Source organism: Amblyomma maculatum, chromosome 5, assembly GCF_055883805.1.
Source record: "Amblyomma maculatum isolate TAMU_Amacu chromosome 5, ASM5588380v1, whole genome shotgun sequence".
Lineage (NCBI taxonomy): Eukaryota > Metazoa > Arthropoda > Arachnida > Ixodida > Ixodidae > Amblyomma > Amblyomma maculatum.
In genome coordinates this window covers 144,750,881-144,763,359 of record NC_139348.1, presented here as the reverse complement: position 1 = coordinate 144,763,359, position 12,479 = coordinate 144,750,881, and the positions used below count along the sequence as shown (strand labels likewise).

The 12,479-nt window shown below is 46.1% G+C and overlaps 1 long non-coding RNA gene across 1 annotated transcript in view; it reads left to right on the top strand.

Moving 5' to 3' along the window:
• The first annotated feature begins 2,456 nt into the window (after nucleotides 1-2,456).
• LOC146189848 (uncharacterized) overlaps nucleotides 2,457-12,479 on the top strand; it is a 63,181-nt gene continuing 53,158 nt past the window's right edge. Inside the window, exon 1 of the long non-coding RNA XR_014707315.1 lies at nucleotides 2,457-2,744. This is a non-coding gene — a long non-coding RNA (uncharacterized LOC146189848). The remainder of the gene's footprint in view (nucleotides 2,745-12,479) is intronic.

Genomic DNA, 12,479 nt, shown 5'->3' with positions numbered 1-12,479 from the left:
TAACCAAGAAAGCCAGCTCCTGTGCTGTTATCACGGTCACTTCTTAGTCACAGAAAGAGAAGAACGCTATAGGTTGGTCTCGGACCACCTGGGGTGCCAGGAGGCGGTTTCAGACACATGCTCTGAGGACTTGAGTTTTGTGGTAAAACGTACTGTAGAAAAATTGTGATCCAGACTGAAACAGATTGCACCTTGTACCTTCTGGCGAGGTGGCACGAATTTGAATAGGGTAAGCCTCAAAGAAGTGGCCGAAAGGGGTCTCGAATCGTATTGCAGTTTCGCTCGTCTGCTGGAACTGTCTTATCAGTGGAAGAAATGTCACATGTTTCAAAATATTTTCGAAACAGTCTTTTTTTTTTTCTCCTTTGCATCAGAGTTCTGAAATGGCGTTTGCACCTCATCTTTAACATGGACCAGTATATATGCACACGAGACCCGCAAGTTTCGGTCTGAGATATTTCGAATTATCAGCTATATCGAACACATCGATTATCGCGATCAAAATCTCAAGAATAGTAGCACCACGAAATGTGTCCAATTCTAATTTTGCCCCTAATTCAAAATGATAAACTATGCCACTCCCTGCAAGGATACCTCACCTAACGGGATTTTTCGATTACATTTAGCGTGCACAGAGGGATGTGAAACTGGGCGAGGAAATCAAAGTTGGGCGCTTCAAATGGGTCTTTCGTTTCTTTGCTTCAGCAAACTTCATGTATTGAAGGGAAGCAAACATAACGTGCTTCGCTCGTTTTCGCGCCCGATGACGGGGTGCAAAGCAACTGTACCTTACTTTTATGATGGATATTTTGGTACTTCCCTTCTTCAACTGTGATGAAAAAATTTTCTGCCCGGCAGAGTGCATTCTAAATGGCAGCCAGCCCTCTGCGGCTTTGATGCGAGACAGGCTATAGAGCTAACAACGCCTATTGGTGGTGTGCAGCGCCAGCACACAGGCCGGCGACGTACCGCTGCTAACGAAACGTGTCACGTGTGTGCTATGTTAAATGGATTTTAGGTTGCAGATAAGCCGACGCGTTTCATTTTGTTACGTAAAATTATCGATGTATCGTAACGTGATAGCGTTACGGGCCTTAATCTCCTGACGTCAGAGAAGCAGTATTCGCGTTGAAAAATAAGCTTACTATAGTGTTCTTGAAGCGGTACAAACCAGTTTAAATATCAGCGAATGATGCACGGAATGTGTTTAAGTTTACGGTGATCATTGCTCCGTAAAAAAAAAAAAAAAAGCAAAAATTAAAAGATACCATTTTCATTCAAAGTACACGCTGTTTGCAATAAATATAAAAGAATAAGGGTGATGCCATTAGATTATCTGTACGAAAATCGCGGTTTATCGCTATGCAGAATTTTAGGTGGGTCCACGGAAGGACCTCTTAATTTCTATCTTTAACATTGCAGGAGTAGGGGAGAGTAAATTGCGGAATTTCGGTTTGTATGGTTTAACGTCCCTAAATGACTGAGGCTATGAGAGATACCGTAGTGGAGAACTTCAGAAATTTCAACCACCCGGGGATATTTAACGAACACCGATATCGCACAGCACACGGTCGCCTTGCTTTTCACCTCCATCAAAAAGCGGCCGTCGCCGCCCGGATCCGATCCCGCGTCCTTGGGCACAGTAGTCGAATGCCATAACCACTTAGCAACCGCGGCGGGCGTAACAATGAACTTTTGCTAAACAAAACTGGTTCATACTATGGCATCTAAACGTCGTATGTAACAAAATATAAGAAATAAGAATAGCCTAGACGATACGTGTCCAGTAGGGATATAGCATTTCCAGCCTGAAGTTACTCCAATGAACAGAACGACCACCGCTTGCTGAATGCTTCTTTGGGAACGGAACACCACTGCTGGTTCCTTTGAACCGCTACAAATGAGAAAACCGCAGGTGGGAGACTAAGCTAGTTGCTTTAGATGTTTTATTTTGTCTTCCGTTCGAGGGAAGTTTTCTGCGATCCCATTATGAAAAGCTTTCAGCGTGCAATTAGCAATGACATGCTGTCATCAGGACGTAACTCAGCAGGCCATTAACCGAAGAACGCAAGCACAAAGGGGTTCGATAAGCCTTGAGAGAAGGAACGTCGCGACCTTGAGCCGATTGCGCCTAGAGAAAACAGGTCAGCAGCCGCTGCCGCCGTCGTCTGCGACATAGGTTACAGACGAGCCACTTTCGCTCTCTCTTCGACACTGTGCTTACAATTCAGAGAGAAACAAACGATCGATTGAGTGCCCTGTGCCGGCACCGTCCCTTCGATAACAAGCCTAATGTTCCGCATAAATCTTCGTTAACTGCAGGCTTCTATCTGTAGGTGACAGACCCAAAATCAGTACTGCAACAAGCAGTGCTCTGTACAGCCGTGAGCAGCGCCTCTTCAGACATTATCGTCTCCAGGAGTCCCGAGCAGATGCGAGCAGACGACGCCTCCTCCTAGCGCGTCGGCAGCGTCGGAAGCCAGTGGCGTCGCCTGGCGGATAGCGCAAGAGGCTCGGCTAGCGGAGCAACGCGGCGTGCGCCGGAGCCTGGAGCGCTCGAAACGTTCGGCGCCAAGGTAGAGTAGGAAGGACGACGAATGGTGGTGCTGCCTGGTGATCCGCGACATAGACACGTAGTAATCTTTGGCGGTGCGAGCGGTTTTTCGAACGATGGCCGATCCTGCCAGCCAGCAGCACGAGGGCCACAGGCTCTTCTTGGATTCTGCTGCTCTTGACAGCGCCCGGTAAGGAGCCATACCACGTTTGCCTCTCTCTCCTCTTCCTTGACGCTCACTTCAGCTTAGCGCTTTCGCCGGCGAGCTGTCAGCTGCACCAACACGGCTGTCCGTCTGCTACGCGCCCGCCACGTCGTCTGCTGCCTCATTCAAGCGCGGAGTAGAAGAGCGCTTTGAAAATGATGGATATTGAACTGAGTTTTTAGGCTCGTTAATGCCGAAACAAAAATTGCAAAGGAGAGGACTCAAGATTACTAAGTGTGTTGTGTGGATGAGACAGAAAAGGTGTCGCACGCTTGACAAGCCCATCGTCTATCGTCTGTCATTTGACATTTCGCGTGTTGTGTAGTAGCACGCAACATGGTGCGCGTACGTAGTACGTAGACTAGTTTCAACGGGACAGTGCGGGTATTTTAGAACTCATTAAAACAAAGCCGTCATGGTGGTAAAACATTTATTGTGGGAACCAGGGTGTATTACAAGGATTGAAGTGGTCCCTAATCCTAGCTGGTGTCTGTAAGGTCGTGCCTGGCAGCGGCTGCTTCAGCTCAGTCAACCAGCATCTTTTGCGCTGCTGGGTCTGTGACCTACCAACCGTCTTGGTCCGTGATGCCCTATTGGGGCGGTGGCTTGAAATTGTCGCATAAAAACATTATTTGATTGAAAGTGGCTCTAGGTGCGCCACATAGAGAGCACGTGGAGTCTTACCGGCCCGGGTGTGCCAAGGCCAACCAAGCTGGGGAGGGAAAGGTTTTGGCTTGTAGCTGTCGCCAGATTATTTGATGGGGTTTTGAGAGAGAGGTATGTGGTGGAGCATATAAGAGTAGTTGTTCTCGGTAGTGAAGTGTTATATCAGAATAGATGAGAAGTCTGTCCAGCGTGCTTCCCCAGTCTTCGGTATACGCCCCGCTCGGTTGACGTGCGCTAGAGCAGTTGAGTGGGCTGTCTCGTTACCGGGGTTGCCTGCATGGCCTGGTACCCAAACGATGTGAATGGGTCGGGGAGCTGTGCAGCCAGAGGTTAAGATTTGATGGGCGACTGGGTGTATTTTCCCTCTTGCGAAATTTTGAATGGCGGGCTTAGAATCGCTAAGCATGAGTTTGGCAGTGGAAGAGGAGATGGCTATAGCGGTATGGCTGCCTCGCTAGCTTGGGTGAGGCTTTAGGCTCCGATTCGGACGCTAGTCTGACTCACGGCTGCGTCTACTTCGTATGGGAAAGGAAAGAAAGAAAAATAAAAGAGATCAACCATGAAAGGGCGCGAAAGGTGGAAACAGATAGTGACCTAAACAAAAGGAAATCTCAGAGTTTCGTACCGTGCGAGCTGCGTGTGCCCTTGACGCGCTGTCTTTCCCGCGTGAGCGTTTCGTTCGTCACCGTCGGGCTCCACCAGCACCTAACTAAATATAGTTCAAATATCGATCAGAGGAAAAAAAGTTTCTGGTATAACCAACTCTAATTATTTCCTTGCTAATTTCAACCTTTAAAAGCATGTGAATCACTGTGTCTACGCCTGCTGCACCAAACGTCACTGCCGGTGCATTAATTGATTACCATGCGCCAGAAAGAGCCGAGTGCCACCATCGACCTGCTGATCTATTGATGTCAGCATTTTTACTGAGATGTTGTTATTGAAGAAATTCAGGTAGTAGTTATGCTTGCTCACTGTGAATTTGACACAAGAGCTTCTCCCGAGCCCCGTAATATATTTCTATGCTATGAATTTGACGAAATAATTAAAACACCTTATGAAGGAGCTTTTAGGAAAGTACAAGAAAAAGCAACTGCAAAATGTGTTTGCTATTTAGACAATGTCATGCTTTCGAGGTGTCTTTCTTAGGCGTTCCTACTGCCTAGCGACTGAGTGTGCCTTAGACTACATTACTTTTGTTTAGTGAAATATTGTGCAACAGCAGCGAATGTGTTTATTGTATAAACTTACTATGTGTGAAATTGTCATCAGTTTTTTTTTATTTATCAGCATACTGCAGCCTTGGAGAAGCAGTAACCAGGTCTTTTAATATGCGCATGTTCTTTCAGCGGTTGGAATGCAGGGACATGACTTTTTTACCATTCACGCTTCGCGTAGGCATGTCTGTTAGGGAAGTTAGTTCATACATTGTAGAAAATGTATGTGAATTTACAGGTATTTTTTAAGGAAAGTTCTGTCCCCGTACAGAAAATATCTGTTCTACTTCACTGATCGAAACACGTTCATGAAAAAACAGTAATTTTCTGCTTTTCAGCCAGAACTTTGATTGGAGGGCAAACAATTCGATATGTTTTTGTCGTCTGTTCTATCTTCTATCTTCTACCGTAAACTGATCTTTACTTGAATAGTAGGAAACTTCTGAATACAAAGCGAAATCGTATGACAAACCCGAAGGCACTGTCCAACGATTGGTTGCGTAACAAATTCGATTTGAAAGAAGATAAGTAGTGATGCTACATTGAGGTCCGTTGTTGGTTGGCTCCCTGCTACATTGGTATCTCATATGCATTTTTCCATTTGCTGCTTTTCAGTGGCTAGAAAACGGCTGCTGCACGCTTATCTTTATGGGTGTCATCGAGTATTACCAGTGCCGAGAGATATTCGTGAGATGGAGTCAGCCTTCGCCTTAAAAATTGTGTTCATTGAAGAAGTTGGCGCTTAACAAAATTTTTTTGTTGTTACAGGCTGAAGAACATGTGAAATGAAAGAGGACTAAGAAAAGATACATTTGCATAATTATTTTAACTGCGACATAAAAAAGCATAAAAAAAAACAGAAAACGCCGTATGACAGATTTTTTTTGTGAATTTACAAACATTTTCTATCAGTTGCGCACAGAAAAAAACTACTAAAATTACTGAAGCATTAAAAACAGAAAACATAGGATAGCTGCCAGAAAATTTCTGTGTTTTTCAACAAATTTGTTTTACAGTGTAAGTAGCGGTTAAAGAAATAACATGTCCTGGGTAAAGATACCATGGGCGCTGTTTTTATAGACATTGCCTGGAAAATTCAGGTCTACGGCCCTTTGTACAAGTTTACTAGTACTCCGGTCTTTCTTGTATGGTGCCGTTTTTCTACCAGTGCTGACTACAGCGCGTAGGTTTAGAGCGATATATTATGTTTTTCTCTCAATCTCCACTTACGAATTTTCGTACAGGCCATTCACCTGGCAAACTGATCATGTCGTACTTAAAGCATAAAGTGTACTTTGTTGAAGTCCTGGACGGAATTGGTGATGATTGCAATTAAACGTATTTTCTTTACAAGAAAAAACAATAGTGTGATTACACTTCGGATCCTTCGGAGCAATGTAGTCGCTCTTACCGGTAGTTAATAACAGTTCGTTAAAAACGGCACCCATATTTCAGAAGAACGTTCTGCTAACGGTCGGGTGCGTTTGGAAGATTGACCTCGGGACGGTTAAAGCAAAAAGTGCTCGTGCTGTCCGCTTTTAAACTGGACACTGGAAAGATGGATTTTCTTGTCAGTCGATTAGCATAAGACCCTCCTTGGGGAAGGTGGCTCGCTCAATTACGGAATAAACTGGCACGCGCGCTCCCGAAACCGCCCCTAATGACGGCTTCTCGCAGCTTGCACCGTTGCACTTCCCGCCGAGTTCCTCGTCTGCTCAAAGCTCCCTTCTCAGACTATACTCTCCTCCCGCTCTCTATATGCGAATGGAATGAGCGATGCCTTACCCAGGCGGGCGGCGGAGGGATTACTAAAATGGGTTCTCAATTTCGCCGCGGGCGAGATTCATGTTGGCGACTAAATAATAAACAAACGGATACACACGGCAAAAGCTGGGAAGAATCGCTGCTAAAGAGCAATTGCAACGACTTTATCTTCTTTCGCTTAGAACTCCTCCCTCTGATTCGTGTATAAATCCTTTCAGCCTTGCCAGGAGAACATGCACAACTTACCTTCCTAATTGAGCGGCTGGTGCTGTACAGTTTACGTGTCGACTCGACGTAAACAGAGTACACGCCTTTAAAGACATCGGTGGTGTTCACTTTTATCAAGGCGGCCTCTCACCCGTGCCTTGTCCCAGATAAGCTCCGCAGTGTCATCGTAAATGTGTCATTTATCATCATCATCATCATCCTCATCATCAGCCTGACTATACCCACTGCAGGGCGAAGGCCTCTCCCATATTTCTCCAATTAACCCGGATCTGTGCTAGCTGCATCCACTTGACCCCTGCGAACTTCTTAATCTCATCCGCCCACCTAACTTTCTGCCGCCCCCTGCTGCGCTTTCCTTCCCTTGGAATCCAGTTTGTTATCCTAAGTGACCATCGGTTATCCTCTCTTCGCACTACATGTCCCGCCCATGCCCATATCTTCTTCTTAATTTCCACTAGAATGTCGGTAACTTGAGTTATTTCTCTGACCCACTGTGCACGCTTCCTCTCTCTTAATGTTACCCCTACCATTTTTCGTTCCATAGCTCTCAGCATGCGAACCTTAAGCCTCCGGAATGTATTTTCACATTTAATTAAGTTCCACGAGGTAAAGGTTTAGGCGCAAACATTGAGGACGAAGCCTTCGTATAACAGTGCACAATTCGTGGCGCGGGAGGGAGTGCGTTTATCGTTGCCCAGGTTACAAACGAAGATGCAACAGCTAGCTCTCTCGGGTGGTCATTTCGCGCTAGCCGGAGGAGAGCACTCGGTGCTAGTGCGGGTGCCATCCCGTTGCAGCCGGAAGAACCAGCACAGTGCAGTCCGCGACACGGCCGGACCATCGATCTCGTTCTAAGGGCTCGGTTCTGGCCCAGGCAGGGAAAAGCCTCGCCGGTGGGGAAGTGCAGGAAGAAGTAAGGGGCGAGGGAGCGTGCATGTGTGTGCGTTTCTGGGAAGAAGGGGTAGAGAGGATGGGGGGTGAAATACATTTTTATGGCCCTGTGTTTGAGCCTCGAGCTATGTGTCCCCGCCCTCTTCCCACCTCTTCTACCCCTTCGTGCTCCGCCCGTTCTTCTTTGTTTATTTTGCTATAGCCACGTGGTCTGGAAGCAATCTGTAAAGTTGGGGAGAGTTGTGAAATAGGGAAGAGGAGGGTTCGGGCCCACGATCATCGATTTCTCTGATGCCAAACGAAGATTATTATTGCGGAACTCGCAGTGCCTCAGCGCAGGATTGCGCGCTGTTTGTCGTCTGTCTGCTCGTTCCTGTGCATTTTGTATGTGTGTAGACTGCTTCGCATTTGGCTGGTGCAAAGGATGTTTACGCGGTCGTCTGCTCTCGGAGAAAGCGCGTCTACCACTCGTCGAAACCATGTCGTCTGCTTGAGACAGATATTGTCTTGTGGCTTACCATCGTTTGTCTCTTTATCCGCCGGCCTCATTTGTTGTACGCCATAGCAATTCTAGAATCCCTGTCGTGCAGCACGGAAAATGTTCGTATGGAAGTGAAGGAAGAGAAACAAGGGGAAACAAAGAATAACTATATTTCGGGGATAAAAAGGGATTCGGGTTGAAACCTCGCATTTAACGCATCTGCACCGTTTTCCATTCCTTGCCGCGTCTACGTTTTTTTTTTTCTTTTTTTTTTTTTTAGCAGGTGAGAAAGGATAGCAGCAGGTGTGGAGAAACTGCGAAATTGACAAATGGAAAACGCTTCGTGGCTCTTTCCTCCGGTAGTCATTAATCTATATGGCACTTGTTTACGTCACTACGCATCGTCTGCTTTTTGGGATATACCACTTATTGAAACGTTTAGAATGAAATAGAAAGGCATGAAGAGAGAGTTTACAGATGACGTGAATAGAACGTAGATAAAGCCATACATATAGAGAAGAAACTGATTTGTGGATTGATTGGGATCAATAATTCATTTATCACATTGTTATTAAAGGGCGATCTCGCTTACGCCGTGTGTAAAAAATTCTTGAAACAGACCGTATAGGGAGCTTGCATGAAGCGATGCATGCTGGGCAATCCGCCATGATGTTGTCGTTGGCAGCAGACGACGCAGCCGGCCCTGCCCCCAGCCTCGTCTACATGGTCGCGTAGTGCGCGCAGACGATGCTGGCGCCATCGAACAGGACGACTGCGGGTTCTTCACGATTCCAAAAATATGTCTGCATGAGTGCGAGAAAGCAAAGGCACTTGCTCAATTCAGCCTGGATGCGCTCCCCGCCTTCTGCTGCTAGCGACGACATCATAACGGATTACCCAGCATGCATCGCTTCATGCAAGCTCCCTATACTACGATTCACCTGCCACGCTATTAAGCAACGAAAAGAAAAAAAAAAGTAATGTGTCGCGTTGAAATTGACTCAGTAAAGCGATGAAATTGGCACGCAAGCTAGTCGGAAGAATGAGCAATCACTGGCACCTGTACCCCACACCGCCCCACACCTACAAAGCTTCGTACTCAACTGGCGCTAGGCTCTCTAAGGAATTTCGCAGTTAGATTGCCTTGCAAATCAGGTCGCTGTCTGCAGAATCCCCTGCGAAGATCGCGGGCTTCGTGCATAAATTGGCCCGACTCGCGTCGCGCCGCTTAAAGAGATACACCAAGATTCGGTCGCGAAGTTGACGGAGTGCTGCTGCATCGGGTAAACAGGGAGTTGCGTTAGGTGAGCTTTAGAAAATGCGCGGTACGTCTTTGCTAAGCCCTGTAGACCATTCGTTAGGCAATCGCGCAGGGACCTATCCTTCAAATTCCATTGGTCAAGAAGACTGGGCAGGTCTTGTTTGATATAGGAAGTACATGGGTTTAACCTGGCATCTACTGTCACTTTGGAACTCGATACGTAAAGGCCTTTTGCGGCAATTGTTTAGTTTAAGTGTGGTGCCACATCTTCAAACGCAACGATGACACCTATGGTAGACGGTAAAGGATTTAAGTACTAGTGAGTGTTTGCCATACAAAAATCGGCTAGATCTTGATATTTTTTGATTTTGGATCGAAAGCATTTCAAAATGCAACGTAAAAGGTGGCACATTCTTAGGGTAAATAATACATGACTTGCTTCATGTTACTCCTTATTTTTGAAAAGAGAAACGAATAAATCTTTATTTATCAGATATACATGCGAAGCATTTCTTATCATTAGAAAATGCCCCTACAATCCATAGGCCGCGGAACCATTGACAACCTGCACAATTAATTATGCTTGCTTATATCTGTTTTCGTATACTTCACCTATATTCCGTTAAGCGATGTTGTAGGCTCACGTTCGTGTGGAATGTAGTTTGGCGGTGCACGTCGTATACCGTCTTCCGTTATGGCGAAACTGATTTGATTTTCATTGGATAATACGCAGTCACGTTTCATCTTAATGTGGCGAAATCACCATGACGCACAACACTGCGGTCTAATTAATGATTTCATCCGTCGGGCAGAGCGTACCATATGCTGCGTAAATTGCATTTCTGACCATTCGTAAACCCCGATGACGCATTAAACCTAACACAACGAGGCTTAAAATAGATTTCACAAAGAAAACTTCGTAAACAAAATAAAATAACATATTGGCAGAGAGCAGCTAGATCAATTCGGCACCCCGTACTGTTCGGCATTCAGTGTTTCCACCACGTAGTAGATAGGACCCCCGTGCTCACGTATTCCCCTTACTGGCTTCGGCATAATCTATGCTCGGCTCGCTGCTTCGTGATGAGATCATTGGGCTCCATCGGTGGTCGGGGTATTGCATATAGCGCCGGCATCCTATACACCCTACGTTCCCCGAGCAATGCACAGGGAAAAAAAGATAGATCAGAGATAGAGTCGTATATGTTGCCGGTCTGGAGAATGCAATTTTCGGGGGTCATGTGCATGCTGCCATATTTGATGCGATATGGAGTTATTTTCTCTATCTCTTTCTCTTGTCTTTCTTATCGCGCTGCATTATCAATAACACGATATCCTTCTGCGCTATATTGCGTTGCAATGCCGTTACATTAAATTGCGGCGTAGCCTGCGGGTGTAATTTTCGTCCCTGATCTTTTTTGTTTTGCTACCCGTATAAACAAGTTTGACTAACTGCATTAATTTTAAACCGCTCCATAGGGTCTCGTTTTTTTTCTTTTTTTGTGTGAGGTGGGGGAGAGATGAGTGGATGATTATGCACAGCAGTCAGAAAAAAATATACAGAACAAAATATCGGGCAGATGAAACGGCGAAAAGTTAAGCACACTCCGAACATAATGGGGCATAGAAAAGCGCCGTATCGCTCCTATATTGCCCCTCGTACGCGACTATGTCATTTCGCCGGCGTTCGTAATAGGTTCCCACGCTTTCGTGAGCTCCGTTCTTCTTAACCTATTTATTTATTCGTGCGCGCGCTGGCTCGTGCATGTTTGTGTATGCGTGTGCGTGCATGCGTGCTTTTGTACTGTTTGTTTTTATGCCTTAAAAATGAAATGGCGTTAACGATACAGCAGGACAATGACAATTGAAGGCCTCAAGCATCTTCTTGTGCTTCGACTGGAAACCACGCATGACGAGTGTTCGTGAAGTAATGGACAAACAGTATTCCCAAAGGAGCGAAGGAGTGCTTGTTGCTTTGAACACAAACAGAAATATGTTTCTTTATGAAAAATGAATCACCGACTGAGCGAATTAACAGGGAAGGAATGAATGAGCCAGTGTGTAAAGCAATAAATGGATGGATGCATGAGGGATTGAATGAATTTACTAGCTAGATGTGTAAGTTGTGAACAAATCAACCAATTAAAGAATTATTGATCGAAAGAATTAAAGGAAAGGTAAACAAGCGGAGAAAACGTAGCGCGAATAGGAAGCACACATATACAATTGATCAAGTCGCGAAAAAAAAACACATCTTTATCGACACACATAAAGAACGAGCAAGGGGTATAACGAATACGATGGTGATGATGGTGTAAAACATTTATTTCGTTCTATAAGAAGTGTGCGTCGTCCGGGAGGACCCTGTCGGACTATGGGCCCTACAGGCTGTGCCACAAGCCCGATCCGTCTATCAGGTTGCGTTGCTCACGGCCATGGCCTAAGATGGACAGAAATAATCTCAATTGGGTAGGAACAAAAGGGGACTGCCAGAATGAAGCGGCACGACGAGGTGGAGTCGTATAGAGAAGGAGCATCCATTACATGTTGGCATAGGTTAAGGCAGTGCGTTGGACGTAATTTGGGTAGCGATGGATGGTGGAGGAGGCTGCAAACCATTACATATGTCCATTTGAATTAGGATGTACCACGCATAATGGTTCAAATAGATGTGTGTAATGGTTTGCAGATGCTGCCAGATAACGGCTTTATTCCGTGCGCCGTGTATGTGGCGTGGTGGCTATCTTTGCCAGTCCTGGCAGCTGGTGAAGAGCGAACGGTCGAACGAAAGCTGCCATGAACACACCGGAAAATGATAGAGGGCGGAAATGTGCTCAAAAGTTTAAAAATTCTAACACCCTCTGAAAACAATATAGCCGATTTCCATCCCCCATATTTCTCTATCGATTCTGTCTTCTGGGAAATAGTTTGGCGGGAAAATTGCCAGAAAGCGTGTGTTACAAGCTGCCTCATCTATACAGTGGAAATTGCGGGACCTTCTACCTCAGATATAGAGCGAAACTCACGGGACCCCGCCGCTCCTCTGAGCAAGATTCAACGCGCCGATTGGGCAGCGACCGCACGTCCTTTACGAGGGCGCTGCGTAGACAGTCGAGAGCATAAAAGCGCATACAGCAGCACGTCCGCGCCAGTGCTCTCTGGGAAGATTCAGACTTCCGAGCCACTCTCGCGGTCGCGCCGGAAAAGCGCAT